This window comes from Podarcis raffonei, chromosome Z (genome assembly GCF_027172205.1).
Source record: "Podarcis raffonei isolate rPodRaf1 chromosome Z, rPodRaf1.pri, whole genome shotgun sequence".
Classification (NCBI taxonomy): Eukaryota; Metazoa; Chordata; class Lepidosauria; order Squamata; family Lacertidae; genus Podarcis; species Podarcis raffonei.
Genome location: NC_070621.1, coordinates 39348297 through 39367577, shown reverse-complemented (window position 1 = coordinate 39367577; position 19281 = coordinate 39348297). Strand labels below are relative to the sequence as shown.

General features: G+C 43.6%; 1 protein-coding gene across 4 annotated transcripts in view; it reads left to right on the top strand.

The window, feature by feature from the left end:
- The first annotated feature begins 2708 nt into the window (after positions 1-2708).
- STAG2 (stromal antigen 2) overlaps positions 2709-19281 on the top strand; it is a 60983-nt gene continuing 44410 nt past the window's right edge. Inside the window, exon 1 of one of the 4 annotated variants that reach the window (XM_053373256.1) lies at positions 2709-2902. The gene's annotated coding sequence lies outside the window, so the exon portion shown is untranslated. Of the gene's footprint in view, positions 3098-5086; positions 5172-5991; positions 6317-19281 lie in introns of those variants that run through there. The other 3 variants (XM_053373253.1, XM_053373255.1, XM_053373254.1) reach the window with 3 other exon arrangements.

Below are 19281 nucleotides of genomic sequence, written 5' to 3'. Positions count from 1 at the left end.
AAAAAAGGGGGGGGGGAGAAATGACATAATCAAAGTAACACAAATATTGTGGAATTAAAAATGCAACTAGCCTTGCTCTCTGCCTTTTATCTTATTATTATAATTATTATCTTATAAGTAGTGACTGACCCAAAGTGAGTTTCAGGGCTGGGTGGGAGATTTGAACCCAGGTCTCCCTGGTCCTAGTGCAACACTTAGGTAGCCTAGTCACAGTCATTATGAAAGTTCATCAATACACACAGCTGCCAGTCAATGTCAACAACACTAAGCAAGATGGACTAAGAATATGATAGTGTCCTATGTTGCTATGCTGTGTGTAGCAAGCATCAGTTATTGTGTTATTAAGGGTGCAAGGTGATTTATCTGTCCAGAATGTTGGCGCTTCCTCGCTATTTAAATATCAAGTAAGTGCAACAAGTGATCAAATTATCTGGTATTACCAGCTTAAAGCACTCAAAACACACAGTAGCTTTAATCACCCATGAATCATGTCAGGTCACAGTGTAATGACAGAGTAAGAGAGTTTCAAGGTGGAGTTGCTATATTCACACGCAACTTCCTTTGAACGGTGCGGAGTTTGGAAGCAATTGTTTTCAGCTGTTAGAGAAAGCTTCCTAAAGATCGCACAATTCAGCAGAAACAGAATCAGATTCCACACGATAAAGAGAAAGCATCCTTTTATTAACTAATTTTCTTATGGGGGAAAAAAATAAACCCTTTAAATCTCTGGTCTTCAGCTTGTGGGTCAGAACCCAATAGTGGGTTGGGGCCCAATCCAATGTGGGTCACAACAGGAGCACTCCCTCCTGTGCAAATATATGGCGAAATATTAAGAATGTGGCCCCCAAATGCATGCTTGGGTTTAAAGTTGGTCTTGGATCTGAAAAGGTTGAAGATATCTGCTTTAAATGAAGTGATGTGATTTACCAGAGAGACAGAGTGACATAATGTTTAGTGAGCGCTGCAACCCCAGAGTCGTCCGCGACTGGACCTAACGGTCAGGGGTCCCTTTACCTTTAGGATTGGGAAGGAGACCCAAGTGCAAATCCTCCGCTTTGCCATGAAATGAACCGAGTTACCCTTAGGCCAACAAGCAGCCTAACACGCATCTAGGATTGTTGTGACAATAAGAGGAAGCATGTGTATGTAACCTAGAGCTCAAAGGAGGAAATCTGCAGGTGCGAGGGAAAGAAGGAAGTAGTATAGCATAGCATAGCACAGCAGCAGCTGTGCAACCTGATCTTATTGGACTTCCTTCCATGTAAAAGTGTATGGAATTTGTACAGCCAGATCTACTCAGGAAGCAAACTATACAATTTAATGGGACTTATTAGTAAGTATTTAAAAGCATTTATAAACCGCTTAATATTTGATAAATCTCTTAAGCAGTGTTCACTACAAAACCAAATTATTATAAAATACATACAAAGCATATAAAAACAAGTAGAGCAGGAATTCAGGACACTCAGTTGCCCCAGCGAAATGTGTATGGAATCACTGCAAACTAATTTTCCCCAAGCATATTTTACTCTAAAACAAGCCTTTCTGCGTTCAATGGGACTTTCTTCCAGAAAGCACTGTAGCAGATGTACACAGTGAAGTATCTAAGTGTTAGCCATGTATCTGCTCAGGATAGTAGTACCGCTGTATTCTGCCTATTCAGACCACACCTGCAACCCTGTGTTCAGTTCTGGGCACAGTAATTTAAGAAGGATATTATTGACAATATGAAACATGTGCAGAGGAGGGCAACTGAGATGATCAAGGGTCTGGAAACCAAGCCTTATGAGCAATGGTTGAGGGATCTGGGTATTTTTAGCCTGGTCAAGAGAAGACTGAGAGGAGGTATTAAATCCATCTTCAAATATCTCAAGGGCTGTCCCATGGAGGATGGGGCAAGCTTGTATTCTGCTGCTCTGGAGGCTAGGAACCAATGGGTTCAAGTTACAAGGAAGGAGATTCCGACTAAACAACAGGAAGAACTTTCTGATGGAAAGTGCTGCTGGACAGCGGACCGGCCTCCCGCAGAAGGTGGACTCTGCTTTATTGGAGGTTTCTAGCACTGCAGAGGGTCCCTCGAGGTCCCTTCCAACGCCACAATTTTATGATTCTGTAAGTCCAGGGGAGCCCAACAGAGCTTTTCCCAGCCTAATTTCGGGGGCACGTGCACTCAGAAGCAAGCCCCAGGTTATTTGCACCATGGGATTGTCGCGGAGCGGGGGTGGGGTTGGGGCAACCTTCCTTTTCTTTCCCCTTCCCTCCGGATTGTTTTGCCCAGGGTGGGGTGGGGAGGGCGGGGTATTGCACGGGATCCCTGGGCGCTGCGCGCGCCCCGCCTTGCTCATTATCACCATCCCTCCGCCTCTTCTGGGCGATACGTGCGGACTCGAGCCTCCCCCGCGCTCGCAGGGGAACAGCCAGGGGCGTGGTCGATGGCAGTGATGACGTTGCGAAGCGGAGGCGGAGAGAACTGGAAAGCGAGAGGAGCGGGGTGCGTGGGGAGGGGGGGCGGAGAAAGAGGGCTGCACGAGTCGCGCAGGCGCAGCACCTTGTTTACCCCGTTATTATCCAGAATGTGTCTTATATGCTGTCCTTTACCCCCCTCCCCCTCCCTTGCATTCCCGAGTCCTCCCGGCAGATGCCGCTCTAGGCCCAGCAGCGGAGAGCGTGCTCGGTGGCCGCCAGGTGGCGCCTGCGCTCTCCATTCGCTCTCCTGCCGCCGAGCTGCGAACACCCCAAACAATCCCCAGCGCCGCCGCCACCGCCAAATTAAATAATCCGCCCGTTTCGCTCCCTTCAAACCCCCCCTCCCACAACGCCCCGCTCGAGGGCCCCCCCTTCTCGGCCTTCCTACTAGGCCCCACTTTCCACCCCCCCTCCCCCGCTGCGGGGGCCTTTGAAGGTAAGGGGTCGACCTGACCCGAGTTGTTTGGCCTTGGAAGTGAGAGCGAGGGAGGGAAAGCAGAGAGGAGAGAAGCGAACTGCAATAATTACTTGGAAGAGGAGAGCAAGCGAGAGAGAGGACGGGGGGGGGGGAAAGGCGCGCAGGGCCCGAGGAGCCCCGTCACCGCCAGTCCAGCCAGGCCTGCCGGGTGAGGTAAGTTCGACCGTGGCGTAGAAGCTTCTGGAAGTTTATTTTTCTGAGGAGGGAAAATTTCGAGGGGGGAACTTGTTTGTTTGAAATCAAATCGCCGCGAGGGGAGGGGCGCGCGCGCGTGTTTGCGGGGTTTTGTTTTTTAAAAAAATAAAAAATTGATTATTTATTTTTTGAGCGGCGGCGGAGGGGGGGTGTACGGAGAAGGAGGCAGCGGGCGGTGGTGGGGGGGGGGAGGAAGGAAAGAAAGGGAAGCGGCCAGCGGCAACAACAACAACGGCGGTGACGGCGATGTTGTGTAATATATATAGCTAGATATCTGGAAATATCGGTGTCCCTATCCATCTTTCTTTGAATATATGGAATGTAGGGCAGGCCTCGGAACAGCTCGAGTCTGAGGGGAAACTCGCAAGCGCAGGCAAGATGGAGGACGCGGGGCCGAGCGAGCGAGGAGGGAGGAGGAGATGGTGGGGGAAGAAGGCGAAGGAGCCCCACAGACGCTGCCTGCCCTCCCGCCTCCCCTCATTCGCTCGCCCCTTTTCCCGGCGCTCCCTTGGACGCGGCGGCGGGAGGGAGCGAGCCTCGAGACGGAAATAACCCCCCTAATATTTTTTTTTAAAAAAAATACAAATCGCACCAGTCTTAAAATTGCTGTTTTTCTTCTCTTTCTCTGACTCCATTCCCCCCTTCGCCAACCAACCTCCTTTCAACCGGAGAGGAAAAAGGCCTAGCCCGCCTCCTTCGGGCGCAAAAAAAATGGAGACTCGCCCCTATCCTTTCCTCTGTGCCCCCCTCTCCCCCGAAAAAAACACGATCCAGGGGTTATTGTGTGGGATGGGGAGGCTGCCAGGGTAGGTAAGAAGGAGAGGATGCGAGCCTGTGTTGTCTACTATTAAGAGCTACAGCTGGCAAGATGGAGGATTTCCAGCAGATTATTTTTGGAGGGGATGGAAAGGGGTGTGTAGTGTGTGTGTGTTAGAAAAGGGCACTTCGTTGGATATGTTGGGTTTTTTAAAAAAATCAACACACCACCACCACCACCACAACAACAGCACAAATGCCTAACCTCTTAACGTTGTGAACCGCCCTAAGATCTGCGTATGAAGGGCGGTATACACATCGGAACAAATAATAATGATGATGATTTTTTCAACTCCCCAAGCCTGGAGAAGGCGAGTCGGACTTCTCGGTTCTCCGTGGGAGGAAGCTACGGGGGCGCTTGTAAGACACGCTTGGTGGCAGAGAAATCAGGAAGGGTGTTTTAAAAACGATTAGTGGTGTTTCTGCCTTCCGATCCTTCTCTACCCCCCAGCACCCCCGTTTCCCTCCCACACCTCCCTCCTCCAAAGCGATGAGAATGAAAATGACATACGTTTTATTATTTTTAAAATTGCTTTGCATATTGGGGAATTAAAAACTTGCGAGCGGGCGTATGCCTCGAGCTGGACGGAAAACCCTCAACTTTTCTTGTCCTCCTGTGACTTTGGCAGAGGGACAGTATATCATGGGAAAGGGAGGAGTGAACACTCCTGTCTTTCTCTCTGTTCGGGCAGGAACTTTTGCGCGAGTTGTTTCTCCACACCGATAATGATTTTTTAAGTGAGCTGTTGGGAAATGGTGGGATTTGCTTCTTGCCCACTTCCATCTCGACGCATTTTGAAAGTGTGAGGAATGTACAGCCCGGTGTCCTGAACATGTTTACGTAGAAGGAATTTGCACTGTGTTCAGACAGCCTTTACTCACCAGTAAAAACCCCAAGGATTGTAACCTTAGACATGTCGTTTCCCACCCCCACCCCCGGCCTTTTATGTTTTATGGTGGCCGCTTTGAACTGTTAGTGGTGATGGTGGGGGAACGAAACCCCTGTTCAAAGTGACTTTTTGGTGTGCTTGTGCTGCTGGAAACCCCGCTGGGTCGCTGCCGGGTGGGAGGGGAGGAAGAGGCGGAAGGAGGCTGTTTAATAGCTTTGGGGTTTTTTTTTTATTTTGGCGCCACTTTTGTTTTAGATACAGTACTCGCTTGTCGCTCTTTTCCTGTTCTCTCCACACTCTTAGAAATTGAGCTGATTACTCTCCAGGTATGAACTGGTCCCACTTTCTTAGACGTAAACCTCTCCTTCCGTCGGCGGATCTGGTATTTTTGTATCTTGGGTGTTTGTGTGTGTGTGTGTGTTTGTGTGCGTGTCCGTCCGTCCCTGAAAATAGGGCGGCGGCGAAACGACCCAAAGTGGGTGAAACCTTATGAGATTCTTCCCACTCCCGATTTTTGGTGGTGTGCGGTGTCTAGCGTGAACTTGCTGCCCTTGGATTTTGAAATGTGTTAGTTTTACCGCCTGCTTTTTCCATTTTCTGTTGACTTGTTAAGCTCCGTTTTGAACCTCTTTGTGTCCACTTTCAGCACATGTATGTATATATGGGGCAGGGTATTGATCAACTTGCCAGTCGACAAAAGCAACTGGGGGTCTCCCCGGGCGCTGCTGCCCTCGAGGCTTCCACACCGCGTCTTGTAGCCCTTATTCGGTAGTTCCCTTCCTGCGGTGAGGGAGGAGGTGCTTTTGGCTGCCACACCCCATGTTTGTTTCATTCTAGCCGAGGCTCGGCTCGGCTCGTCCCCTTTCCCCATGGAGATGCCGGCTTAGCTCCGTTCTCTCGACGCCGACGGGTTAAGAGGAGGAAACCTGCCGAACAAAATTATCTGTTGTCGTCGTCCTCCTCTTAGGGAAGGAGGGTAGTTTTCTTTTTTTCTCAGCATCATGGGGGGAGGGCGGGGAGTCGGGTTACCGAAGTGCGTCACACACAGTCCTTGTTGATGGGGCCTACTCCGCAGCCGACTTGTGCTCCGCTGTTCGCAGAAATCACCCCCGCCCACCCTCTCCCTGCATTCTCGCTTTCGTCAGCCTCGCTAGAAGACACCGAATCTTCTATTCTTGGCAAGTGGGTTTAAGTGCACTTGAGGAAAGGCTGGATTTGTAAACATCTGAACACGCGTGTGTTTCTGAATGCAAATCATTTGAGTTTGTGGACAAAGTAGTGCATGATTTAAGACCTACTCCCTGAAAGTGCTAAGGCCTACTCCCTGAAAGTGCGCTGTAGAAAGAGAGGTATTTCAATCCACACCTTGGGGCTGCCATCAGAAACATCGTCTGGAGTCTTGCAGATACAGCATCTGCCCTGAATTTCAACCAAAGCTTACGTCTCTGCTTAAGGATACAACAGAAGCTTTGTAAGTTAAGACTGTTCTCAGTAGTGTACGATGCTTATAGATTTGGGGTGTTTTGCAGTGGAGATATAATACTTTCCACGTGGTGTTTCTTCAACATGGGGTATGATATTTTGGAATAAAAGGACACTGCGCTCTGCAGTGCATTGTTTACAAACAGCGTAAAGTTTCTCAGCAAGCTAGGAGGTGATGGCCAGTATTTTTACTACCATAGATTAATAATGTTTCATGGTTTCATAACCTAGAGCCTGTCTTAGCCCAACCTCAAAAGGTGACCCACTTTTAAGATTATACTGTATTCTTTTCATTTTCTCCTCTTTGGCTCTCTCTTCCAACTCAACTCCTTGCCATTCCTTTCTTATTTCCTTGTCTTAATCCTGCCCTTCACCCTAGGGTCTCAAAGTGGGCTACAGCAATTGAAACACAATATTAAAAATAGTTCAAAACAACTTAAAATCATAAATTGCTGCTGCTCTTGCAATTCACATTCAGCTGGATATGATCTACATGTGTCACTAGCCTATTTTATGACTGCTCCCTTACCACCTCAAACCAGGGACATTTTTGACATTATGTAACACTTGGGCCGAACTGTGGTGTCAGATATGTTTGTACAAAGTGCTGAAAAGTTATTAACAGCTCTGTAATCATGGAGTGCTTAGTATTTAGTTGCTATTTTGTGAGTAAAAACAACTAAGAATCAGGTTGGTACCTTATTGTGGCATTAGCTTAGCTTTTCTGAACCAGAGCTTGCCTTTACTGTATAAGAGATCTGGCAAAGTGAGATTTAGTCCGCAAAAGCTTGTTGTTGTTGTTGTTGTTGTTGTTTAGTTGTTTAGTCGTGTCCGACTCTTTGTGACCCCATGGACCAGAGCACGCCAGGCACTTCTGTCTTCCCGCAAAAGCTTATGCCACAATAAATGGGTTAGTCTGTAGAGTGCCACTATATTCTTAGTTGCTCCTAGTGGAACAGACTAATGTGACTACCCTTTCGAATTTTGTGAGACAAAACTGTAGGGTGCCCATAGGTTGATCAAACCAATGGCATTTTTCTGAGTTTGGGGGTTGTGGAAGAACAGTTTCTTGCTAGTTTTTCTAGTTTCCATGGCTCTTGCTTTAGAACTTGGATAGGCAAATATATACATTCCTGAGACAGAGATTTTCTCTGGTGCACCCCAGGAGCAGAATTCACAGTGCAATTCAAAACAGTGCTATGCTGAGTAGGAAAGGTTAGGGTGCATTGTATATTCCAATGCACTGAACTGGCCTTGAATTAGTATAAATAACTTATAGCAGCCAAAGCTCTCTTGGCATAAATTAAGGTGATAGAAGTTACACTGGTGTAGAGGGCAAAAAGTGTGTGTGTCAAGAATGGGAAATGGGTTTGCTGGAGTGGAGAGAGGAATAAACAAAGTAATGCTGATCCTAGCTGATTTCACTAGCAGAACTCTGCGTAAGATACACCACTAAAACTGCAGGTAAAACTAAAATCATCCCATAAGAGTCAACTAAAGGGCAGAAAACAACACTTTATGCTCCCCCCCCCCAACACCCTGGCACCACATACCCTGCCTGAAGCAGCTAGAATGTAGCTTACATTGCCATATGAGCATCTTGGTTGCGAGTCTGGAAGACCTGCTCCCTGTCTTTGTAACCCTTTCCTACTTTGCCTGGGTGGGCAGTGCCCTGACGGACTCTAGCTACAAAAGCTGAGGTGGCTGAGTAGACTCTTGTGTTGGGGGATTGCTTGTGGGATTTTGTTACTGTTGTTGATATAATTTTTTGGTTTCATTTTAAAATCTCATTATTTATGTGAAACTTTCTCAATTTGGTTATATACTTCTTGATATGCTTTATTTATTTCTGAGTATTGTTATGTCTGTAATTTTGAAATTCTTTTTCTATTGTCAGGCACTTTCAGCATAGTTTTATCTATGGAAAGGGAACATTCAAATAAAATGATGATCTGCTTGCTTAGGATTACTTTGCACAAGACCACCACTTCCCTGATACCACATTCTTCTGCCAGCCTCCCCCCCTTTCCATACACACAAGATCACCCTCCCCGGACCTGGAGGCTGATGATGTCAAATTTATGCTCAAATTTGTTAAATGCTTCTGACTATGAACTTTATAACAGTTGGTGCTCACTCAGTAAATTACTGTCCTTTTGTTTCTCATAATACAGTGGTACCTTGGGTTACAGATGCTTCAGGTTACAGACGCTTCAGGTTGCAGGTTAAGAACTTTGCTTCAGGATGAGAACAGAAATCGTGCAGTGGCAGCGGGAGGCCCCTTAGCTAAAGTGGTACCTCAGCCTAAGAACAGTTTCAGGTTAAGAACGGACCTCCAGAACAAATTAAGTTCTTAACCCGAGGTACCATATATAGTTGTCCTGATGGAAGATAATGTCTGATAGCCTCAATTCCTGTGCAATTCTGCTGAATTTTCAGGAAAATACACCCTATACATTTGTTGCCAGATCACATATTTACCATGTGCTGAATGTGTGTGAAGGGAAATGTATTTTTCATGTGTGAGAAGTAAAGTATAGCGTTTGATGGTTTACTTGGCAATGTGAGTTTTTGAGACGTTAGTGAATAGCTCAAAGTCATGTGGATAGGTGTTTGAACCAGGTCTCCCTGGTCTAAGACCAGCACTCTAATTACTATCCAATACTGTACAGTACTGGCTTTTCATATTAGTTGTGTTTGCAAGCGGGGTGGGGGTGGGGAGTTGCTGATTCAGCCAGTGGTCATTTCCGATAGAGTAGAATGGTTGAAGGTTGGTAATGTTGTAGAGTGCCATTCCAGGTTATGAAAAGTTGAAATGATTACTCACATGGTTGTGAGTCTGTTCTGATTTGAACACACGGGCAGTTTCATTCATCTATAAAAATAAAGTCAGTTTTTTGCTCAAGCAGTTTTTGGTGGTGGGCACCATCTTAGGGCACAGATTGTATAGAAATGCCTTTCTCAGATAATATGCTTAGCTGAAGCTGTGTTTCTGGAACTGTGATAATCTGTGTCTCAAAACAATGCTATTATATATAGCAATATAAATTGTTGATTTTGGGTACCCTTTATCTTGCACCACTCAAGTTGTCATGTGAAAAAGAACTCATTTGACTAAAATAATAATCTGAATTTGTTTTAAACAAAGCTATGGCAAAACTAGCTACATGTTTCTGTCTGTCTTGATCCTCCCAAGGTAGTGGTTTATTACTGATCCCAGCAGCTGTTTGAGTCCAGGGAAGGATTTCAAAAAATACATATTTCAAAGTCAGTTTATTAGCCATCGTGCAGTTAACCACTACATTCAGGCACTAATCCAGGGATTGCACAGCCGCTCCTGATTTCAGGTGCTATGAAGAAATAATCTGTATATCGTTGGTGTACTTATGACAACTCTCATCAGCCAAGGCAGACTTATCACAACCACTTTTACACCACTTATGGACCAATATTACCATGAGAAAGGATTGTTTTAAAATTATTTCAAGCTATGTGGTAGTGTTCTAATTCCTTACTGATTTGCTTATTGAGTGCTTGTTGCTCTATAGCCCCTATTAAGCTCTGCAACTATCAAAGAGGAGGCTTATTTCTGCCCATCTTTCCCCAAGAACCAGTAATTCTGCACTGACTATTTGCACTATCCCAAATAGTCTGTTAATGCAACCAAGCACAATATACACAGAGGAGACATAAAAATGGGGAAAGAAGGAGCATAACAGCAATATGCTGTTAGAGAAATTATGTGTTATCTCTCAGGGCACAGCAATGATAGGAAGAAATAATGGGAAGAAAAAAAGGGGGGAATAAATGAGCAGTTCTGTATTTGAGTTAGTTTGGGTGGATGGTGAGATTGTATATGTGAAGTGTATTCTCCCCCCACCCCATTTTTAGGGGTGTTTTCAATACTTTTAGCTGTTTGGGTTATATAATTGTGTTCCTCTTTCTACGAAAATGTTACCCATCCCAGTTTAAGGTAAACTATTGCATAGTAAAGCAAAACACAGCAAATGCATTAAGCCATTTTCAGGTAGTTTTCTTAAACTGTATGTGTGCTTTAGGGCAAGAGTAGACAAGCTTTTGTCCTCCAGATGTTCATGCACTTCAGCCTGGTTCACACATCACATTAAGCCATAGCTTATTATACATATCACTTACTGTGAACAAACAAAGGGGGAAGGGGCAAATTTTGGAAGTTGCCCTGAGCTCCTTAGAGGAAAGGCATGATGCACATTGGAGGCAACTAAATTAAATTCGCTAAAATATTGACATAAATCTAGCTAAACGTTTCTATAATCAGCATACTTTGGTGCTCTGTCTTCCTTCCAAAACCTACCCCCAACAACATCATCACTTCAGCCACCTCAACCTAGCTAGGGGCACCATGGTAGAAGTAGGTTTCCATAACCATTTACCTAACTGAATGCGGAATCATAGACAGAAACAACAACTATACACACCTTCCTTTAGATGATCCAACAATCAGAAATGAGCACAAATGCGCGTCTAGGAATGTTAAAATTCTGCAGATCACCTGTAAGGAAAAGGAGTGGGCTGCAAGATAAAGTGCTTGCTCACTTTCCCCCCAAATAGCAGTTTAGCAGGATTTTAAAAGGTAAAGGACCCCTGACAGTTAAGTCCAGTCGCGAATGACTCTGGAGTTGCGGCACTCATCTCACTTTACTGGCCGAGGGAGCCAATGTTTGTCCACAGGCAGTTTTTCCGGGTCATGTGGCCAGCATGACTAAGCTGCTTCTGGCGAAACCAGAGTAGTGCATGGAAACACCGTTTACCTTCCTGCTGGAGCAGTACCTATTTATCTATTTGCACTTTGATGTGCTTTCAAACTGCTAGGTTGGCAGGAGCTGGGACTGAGCAACGGGAGCTCACCCCGTCACGGGGATTTCAACCGATTGGCAAGCCCTAGGCTCAGTGGTTTAGACCACAGCGCCATCTGTGTCCCACAGCACAGGATTTTAGCTGCTTTCAAATAGTTCTGTACGTTCAGCCCTGGCTGCTCCACTCCGTTGGATCAGTATTTCTATCTTTTGCCTCTCAGTGTCTTAAGTTCTAGTGCAACAGGAAGCCATGTGTTCTGCACACATTTTTATCAGTTGAGATCATAAATTTGCTTTCTGTCCATTAGTTGTAAGGACGAAATGGCAAGGGGAAGCTGTGCAAATTGGCTGCAACAAATTGGCTATAGAAATCATGATAATAAGTATCAGCTTAATTTTCTTCAAGTTACTGTATTTTTCGCTCTATAAGGCGCACCAGACCACAAGACGCACCTAGTTTTTGGAGGAGGAAAACAAGAAAAAAAATATTCTGAATCTCAGAAGCCAGAACAGCAAGAGGGATCGCTGCGCAGTGAAAGCAGCAATCCCTCTTTCTGTCCTGGCTTCTGGGATAGCTGCGCAGCCTGCATTTGCTCCATAAGACGCACACACATTTCCCCTTACTTTTTAGGAGGGAAAAAGTGAATCTTATAGAGCAAATAATACGGTAAATAAGATCTTCTATCAGCATATGCATATTTCTTGAGAGCCACAAGCATGGATTTTCAAGGCAAGTCTCTGCTATTCATACAATTAAATTGGACGTATATTCCATAGTAGCAATTCCTGCTTGGATGTTTCTAACTCTCAAATAGCATAGATAGTGGCTACCAGATGCCAGCCTAAACAGAACAATTTTATGTTTTGAAATTCAATATCTGTTTCAACAAACCTTATAGAAAATAAGTTACAAAATTGTAGGGTAGCTATCAGGAAACCTGTTTGTTGAACTTAAATATAGTACAGAGACAGCATTGATGTGAGAAACTGTTGCTTAAATTCATGTCACAGGTACAGTTTTTCTGATTAATGATGATATAGCTTTACCAAGGACAGTTTCCCATATATCTCCAATCAGGTCACAGTGTGAAATGGAAGTGGAATACATGAGTCATGAGCCAGAAAAATGACTCAACAAGTGGAAGGTAGAAATAAAGAAAAGCTAGTAACAACGGACAGTGAAGTACTGTACATGGGTAGCCAGCGTACCTCCCATCAACCCCTGCCAGCATGGCCATTGGTCAAGGATGGTGACAGTTTTAGTCAAATGGCTACAGATAGTTCAACATTTAACCTTCATAAAAGCCCCAATAACTGTTCCAAAATATTTATGCTTGAACGTTAAGGAAGGTCCTGTAGGGGCAGAGCTATCCTGTTACTCTAGATTTTGGATAGTGCTACATGCAAGATGAGGATTAGTGTTCCTAGGTGGCAAAAAAGGAGAGAAGCACTGGATAGCATAATCGAAGATCTTGGTTCATTCCTACCACTAATTAAGTCCACAGTGGATCCTGAACCACAGAGGTCTGGTAAAGGGAAGATCTGCAGGATGGGCTATTAAACTAGTATGAGAACATCAGTAGCTCAGAACAAGTAATGTGAGAGGCACAACTTGTATATATAGAATAAATATTTCTTGATCAGACAGTGTCTAATCAGAGGAACAAGGAGGCTTAACATAGGTATACAAAAAAACTGCCTATATCATTTCAGTGCATTAGTTCACTAGCTCAGGATAGGAGTCTTTCCCAAGCCCACCTGGAAATGCCAGGCATTGAACCTGGGACCTGCATGCAAAGCTTGTGTTCTGCCATTAAATTGTGATCCTTCCTCATCTTAAGCTTTACTGTTGCATGCTGCAGACTTGTCTTTGCCTCAGCCAGTCATTCCCTGATCCTTGATTGAACAACATGACATGAAAATGGAGCTATCAATGTCTATTAGTTATGGTGCATATATGACGTTCCCAGGTTCAGAGTTCATATGTTCCTATATAACAGTACTGCCTGTAAAAGAATAACAGTGGGAGATGTTTATTACCCTCGTGTTGTGCTTGAAGGCATCTGGTTGGCCATTGTGGAAAATAGGATATTGGATTAAATAGGCCTATGGCCTAATCCAGCAGAGCTCTTAAGTTTTTATGGCTGAAACCATGGCCCTTGACAGTGAAATGGAGTGGTAGCATTCTCAGAGGAATGCAGAAACCAAGCCATTTAAGCTCCCTCCAAACAGAAAGAATATAGATATATTATGGTGAACAAAATCCAAAATTTCTGTATTAAGCTACCCAACGTAAGACAAAATAGCATTCCAAGTTGTTGAATAGCACTTCTGGCCAGATGATAAACAAAGGAGCTGGGGATGGAATAAACTATTACACCCAACACCATGAGTATGTTCCCTCTTAAGAGCTGTAAGACCAGATGTGTGAGAAAATACTTTTAAATAAAGCTCTTTTCGATGCAATGCAGGTATGAGGCTGTACCAGCTCCATATTCCTCAACTCCAAATACATAAAAAAATTCTTTTATTCAGATCTGCCTCAATCCTTAAGCAAAGCACTCACTTCCCTTGATAGATAGATAATATAAATTAAGAGAATCTAGGCTGTCATAATGGTAACAGAATTCAGAATTAATTTTAGGAGGTATTCTAAGCAAAAAAGTCAATAGAGGCCAGATTCAGTAATTTTACCTAGCAGTTGAAAGAACATGTTTATTCAGAGAATAACACCCCCCCAATCTTAGATGATATAAATATTCCTTCTGTTTAGGTTTTCACTGTTGAACAGCTAAATTTGATCTTTTCCAAGTTTACCATCAAGATGATAAAAGTTCTAAATAAGTCAAAAGCTTAAGGTTTTGATTAACTAGAACATGTACAGCTCTAATTTGGATTTTTCATTATGGCCAACAATGCCATCTTCACTTACTTGTGAGTGGCAGACATTTAAGTCCCATTTACTGTGATGCCAACAAATAAAGGTTGAAATCTTTTCCCCTTGCTATGCTTTTAAATAAGGTGAGAGGAAGTTTAGTATAAAATAGAACATTTTCTAGCACTCTTCACTAAAGAACTGAATAAAAATCTATATCAATATAAAATTTAACATTTGTTTGAAACAAACAGAGTTTGTGCAGAGTTATTCCCATTTCTTCGTCATTTGTCTAGAACTTCTTTATACAGTAACTGAGGAAGAAAGATCAGTCACAGCATGTTATCAGTGCAGCTCTGCCAGTGTACTGCTGCACCAAATAACTAAAGTGACACAAGTAATTCACAAAGCTGTACATGATGCTACCTCTTGGGTGTAATTAATGCATCTCTGTGTTAACTGGAGCATAGAGATAGAGGTTTCCTTTCTTCCAAGTTCTGTGAAGATGTGCTGTCCTTTGTGCAGTACAGTCTTTCCCAAAACCTTGGCTGTACTGTGTACTCCTAGAATTACAGGAAAATACTACAGAAACACAAAGGGATTTACATTTCTACACTTTCTCTTTCTGACCATCTCCAATTGGAGACCACTTCTTTCCTGAAGCCCCAACTGTGCTGGATGTGTTAACTTCTGGTCCTCTAAGATCCCATTGCTCTTTGGCAATTTTAAGTAAAAGCTACCCATTAGGTTAAAAGAAATGCATACAGTGCTGACTGAGGTTGATGGGATTTGCGAGTCCAGCACCTTCAGGATGCTGTGTTGACTGCCACTGACTTAGACGAACCCTTACTTACATAAAGTTGAATTTAAGATTTGCATTTTAATGCATTTCCAGCCTTGCTCAGTAGGTCCACAAAAGTTTTTAGTTAACAGTGACAACAGCGGCAGGAGCAGCAGCAGCAACAATAACAAATACTAGCTGGAGACTGGCAGAGGAGGGAAGAAGAGGTTATTATCTTCTCCAGCAGTCTGCTGAAACCAAGGGGGCAGCCCACTTGGTTTCTGGGGTGGGTGCAGAGGACAGATGGAGTAGTCCATCCCTCTTGCAGCAGACCTCTCAAAGTCACCAGCAGGTTGTTCTTTGTCACCTATGATTACAAGGTTATGCATGATCATGGCTTAAAATTCAAAACGTAATAAATGCTACTGTTTTGTGCTTCAACACATTACATTTTCAGTTAGCAATATTAATGCCTTCTTATGTAGAAAATGCAAGATGTCATGTAATGAGGTGTGTGCAAAAACATATCTTCCAGAGTTTATCATCTGAAGAAGAAAAAATTGTAATTCTTAGCTTCACAATACCAGCATACATCTAGGAACTCTTTAAGTTGTATGTCATAAGAATACTTGCAGTATAGAGTAATAATCATCAGTTATTTAACTATCAGTTATTTGGATGTAGTATATCATCCAAAAAGGTGAACCTTTGCATACTGTGCCAAGTTCACAAAATCAGGGTATTAGCTGCACACCTTAGACAAGCTTTTGTTTTATGAATTTACTAAATATGCAAGCACAATTGGTAAAGACTTTTTATATATTTTTGTTGGAATTATTCTAACTATAATAAGAAACCAAGAGGAAAATACCTTTATCAAAGACTGAGACTATCTGCATTTGTGGACACATATAAGTTCTCTATCAGGATTAGTTTAAAGTCAAGCAATTAAAATTAATGTGAAAGGAAAACTAGGGATTAATTAATAATTAGAATAAAAGGATAACAAAGCAGTGTTATGAAATATATAAATATATGAAACGGCAAAAGGGGTGAGGGGAAGTCAAAATATACATGTTTATTGGGAAAATATTGGATTTGTATTTCTAGAAAATGTTTCAAAAACTGAAAAATAAAATTTATATAATTTTACAGAAAGAACAGCAAAAATAGAAGTTCATTTCAAATTAAAGTATTACTGTATAGTTAAAATTTGACAAAAGACTAACAGTAAAATAGCAAAAATCAAAGGAGTTAATGCTTATGGTACCATTTGTACTGAAGGTTATGTTTGGAAAAGGAAGAACCAATAACCACCACTGTGAATTCCTTCTTCACTCCCAAGCAATCCACAAAATTCAGACTTGTGCAGGTATCCACAATGCATTCATTAGCCCAATAAAAGCAATTACTCCTGGCAATCTGTCACATAGCACACAGATTTCCTCTCCAGAGCTCCCTTTTGTTCTGCAACTTGGAGGTCTTGAGAAACAACAGAAACTCTTCCAAACAGTGGGATATATTTCTGCTGGTTCTTACCTTCTCCATACATCAGTACAGTGGAAATACTCTTGCTGCCCCTCTGCATGTATCATATAACTATGGGAAGGAAGACGGCCATAAATAATGGCTGACTAGTAAGCCAAGCAAAAATATGTAGTCTACAGGGACTGAACACATGGTTTTCTTCCCATAAGTTTTCCTTTAGATACCCATATTCATGCAAACTCTGGGTGAAGACTGACTTTGTATAGCAAAAGAAAAACTGAAATGCCTACTGAGCATCATTTGCTCCTCCTTTAATATATGTAACATCCAAGTACTGTAGTTAACAAGGTTCTCCAGATCTGGTTGCCAGCAACTTAATGCTCAGTCAGTATCTCCACAATAACATCAATATTAAGATTTATCTAGCACAGCTTTGTCTTCCAGTATCAGCCAACCAGAAAGCCCAGAGAAGTTGACAAGAACATGATAATAAAGTTAACTTACCACCACCATCCTGTATAATCATTTATTGTGATGGAGGATGTGCTTACATTGGTCATTATATTATTCTGCCATCTCCCATCAGCCCTAGCCAGCGTGACCAGTTGACACACATGACAGACCACCAACATATGGAGGGCACCACATTAGCTATTCATACACTAGTGGAAGAGAACTGCAAGCAGACAACCCATATGTGAAAGGGTCAGAGGAATTACGAGGTGTAGAGATTGGACCAGGAGTCACATTGTTTAGCTGCCGTACTTGCTACTGTATCAAGTAATAAAATTTGTTGGTAAGATGTAGCTGTGTGAATATGTCTGTAAGATAACATGTAACCTTATGATACCGAGCTACCATCTGCAAGCTCCAAATTGCAGCTCTCACTTTCACCCCCACCTGGCATTTGATTTGTACCTATGATGGAAATATTTAAGAAAAATGAATACATTTTTATTTGGGCATTTGGATCCCAAAGGATTTTTTTCTATGTGTATGGTTCTAGAATACGTTATAAACACTGCTGAATATTGAATGTTATTGTACTTGTTGGTTTTAAAATGACATTTTACTTACCGTATTTTTCACCCTATAGGACGCACCGTCCCATAAGGCGCACCTAGTTTTTTGGGGGGGAAATAAAGGGAAACAAATTATTTCCCCCCAGGCGCGGGGCTGCGGCGGGGGAGGCCTGAGCTTCCCCCGACCCCAGCCCCCAAACAGGCAGCTCTCTGCAAGCCGTGGGAGCCCAGCGCTGGCTCCCGCTGCTTGCTGAGAGGTCCACGAAGCCTGGATGCGCTGATCTCAGCGCACACAGGCTTTGGCGTGCAGGCAACTCTCCGCAAGCAGCGGGAGCGGTCCCGCTACTTGCGGAGAGGTCCGCGAAGCCTGGGCGCGCTGATCTCAGTGCACGCAGGCTTCGGCTTGCAGGCAACTCTCCGCAAGCAGTGGGAGCGGTCCTGCTTGCGGAGAGGTCCGCGAAGCCTGGAGAGCGAGAGGGGTCGTTGCGCACTGACCCCTCTTGCTCTCCAGGCTTCAGCGAAAGCCTGCATTCGCCCCATAGGACGCACACACATTTCCCCTTTATTTTTGGAGGGGGAAAAGTGCGTCCTATAGGGCGAAAAATACGGTATCTTCTAAGTCGCTCTGTGCACTATATTGGAGAAAGGGTCTAATGGAAACATTTAAAAATTATATAAAAAATAATATACTGGATAAGTCAGATAAGGTACACTAATGAATCCTTCATGCTAGCCCCATGTACTAGAGTATATTGTTCCCGTTTCCAGCTGGCAAACTGTTAGAGAGGCTTAAGCACATAGCTGTCAACTTTTCCCTTTTCTTGCAAGGAATCCTATTCGAAATAAGGGAATTTCCCTTTAAAAAAGGGAAACGTTGACAGCTATGCTTAAGCACTGGCGGTACTTCAGAAGGAATAATGACATGACACTGTAGCAGTTCAGGGTGAACAGGTGCAAGACCAAGAAGTCATTTTCAGCTTGACAGTCAGCCCAGAGAAGCCCAAGATCTTTGTGGGCTGGAATATAAAAATCCATCTGTGACAACTGAGGGAACTTACAGTCAGGGAAGAAGCAATAAACAGCATCCAAGCACAGTCATAAAAAAGTGCTGAGTAAATAGGAAGTCTCTGAGTGGATTTAGCACAACCATTAGACAGATTGCCACTCCAGTTCCATGTAACAATGCTGCTGAAGATTTGAAACAAGAAACTACACCCCCAGCCTATGTATTAGGCATACATTGTTGGCTTAAGGACCATGAGAAGGGAGGGAATATTGGAGTGCAGCTTGTCTTTCCCTTCACTATCAGAGAACCCAACACCAGATCCTTCCCTTCAGTTAGGTTAAACCCATTAATTTTCACCAGGCCAATCATTGTCTATAAACTTTGGGGACCTTGGGTCTTGGGAAAGGGCAAGGCCAGAATAAAGCTGATCACCCCAAATGATGCTAAATGAATAGAATGCTGTTGTTGTTTAGTCGTTTAGTCACGTCCGACTCTTCGTGACCCCATGGACCAGAGCATGCCAGGCACTCCTGTCTTCCACTGCCTCCCGGAGTTTGGTCAAACTCATGCTGGTAGCTTCGAGAACACTGTCCAGCCATCTCGTCCTCTGTCGTTCCCTTCTCCTTGTGTCCTCAATCTTTCCCAACATTAGGGTCTTTTCCAGGGAGTCTTCTCTTCTCATGAGGTGGCCAAAGTATTGGAGCCTCAGCTTCATGATCTGTCCTTCCAGTGAGCACTCAGGGCTCAGTAAATAACAGAAGAATTGCACAATATTACCTGAGCATACTCAGTTGCCTTCAGGAGCCACAAAAATATTGAGATCCAATTGGAGAAGAGAGGTAAAAATGTGTCCCTTGCAGCTTACAGAATCCTAGAGGGCACGGCTGACTTGTTGGAAGAGGAGCATACCTGTTAGAATAAGGATACATTACAAAATTTAGTTACAG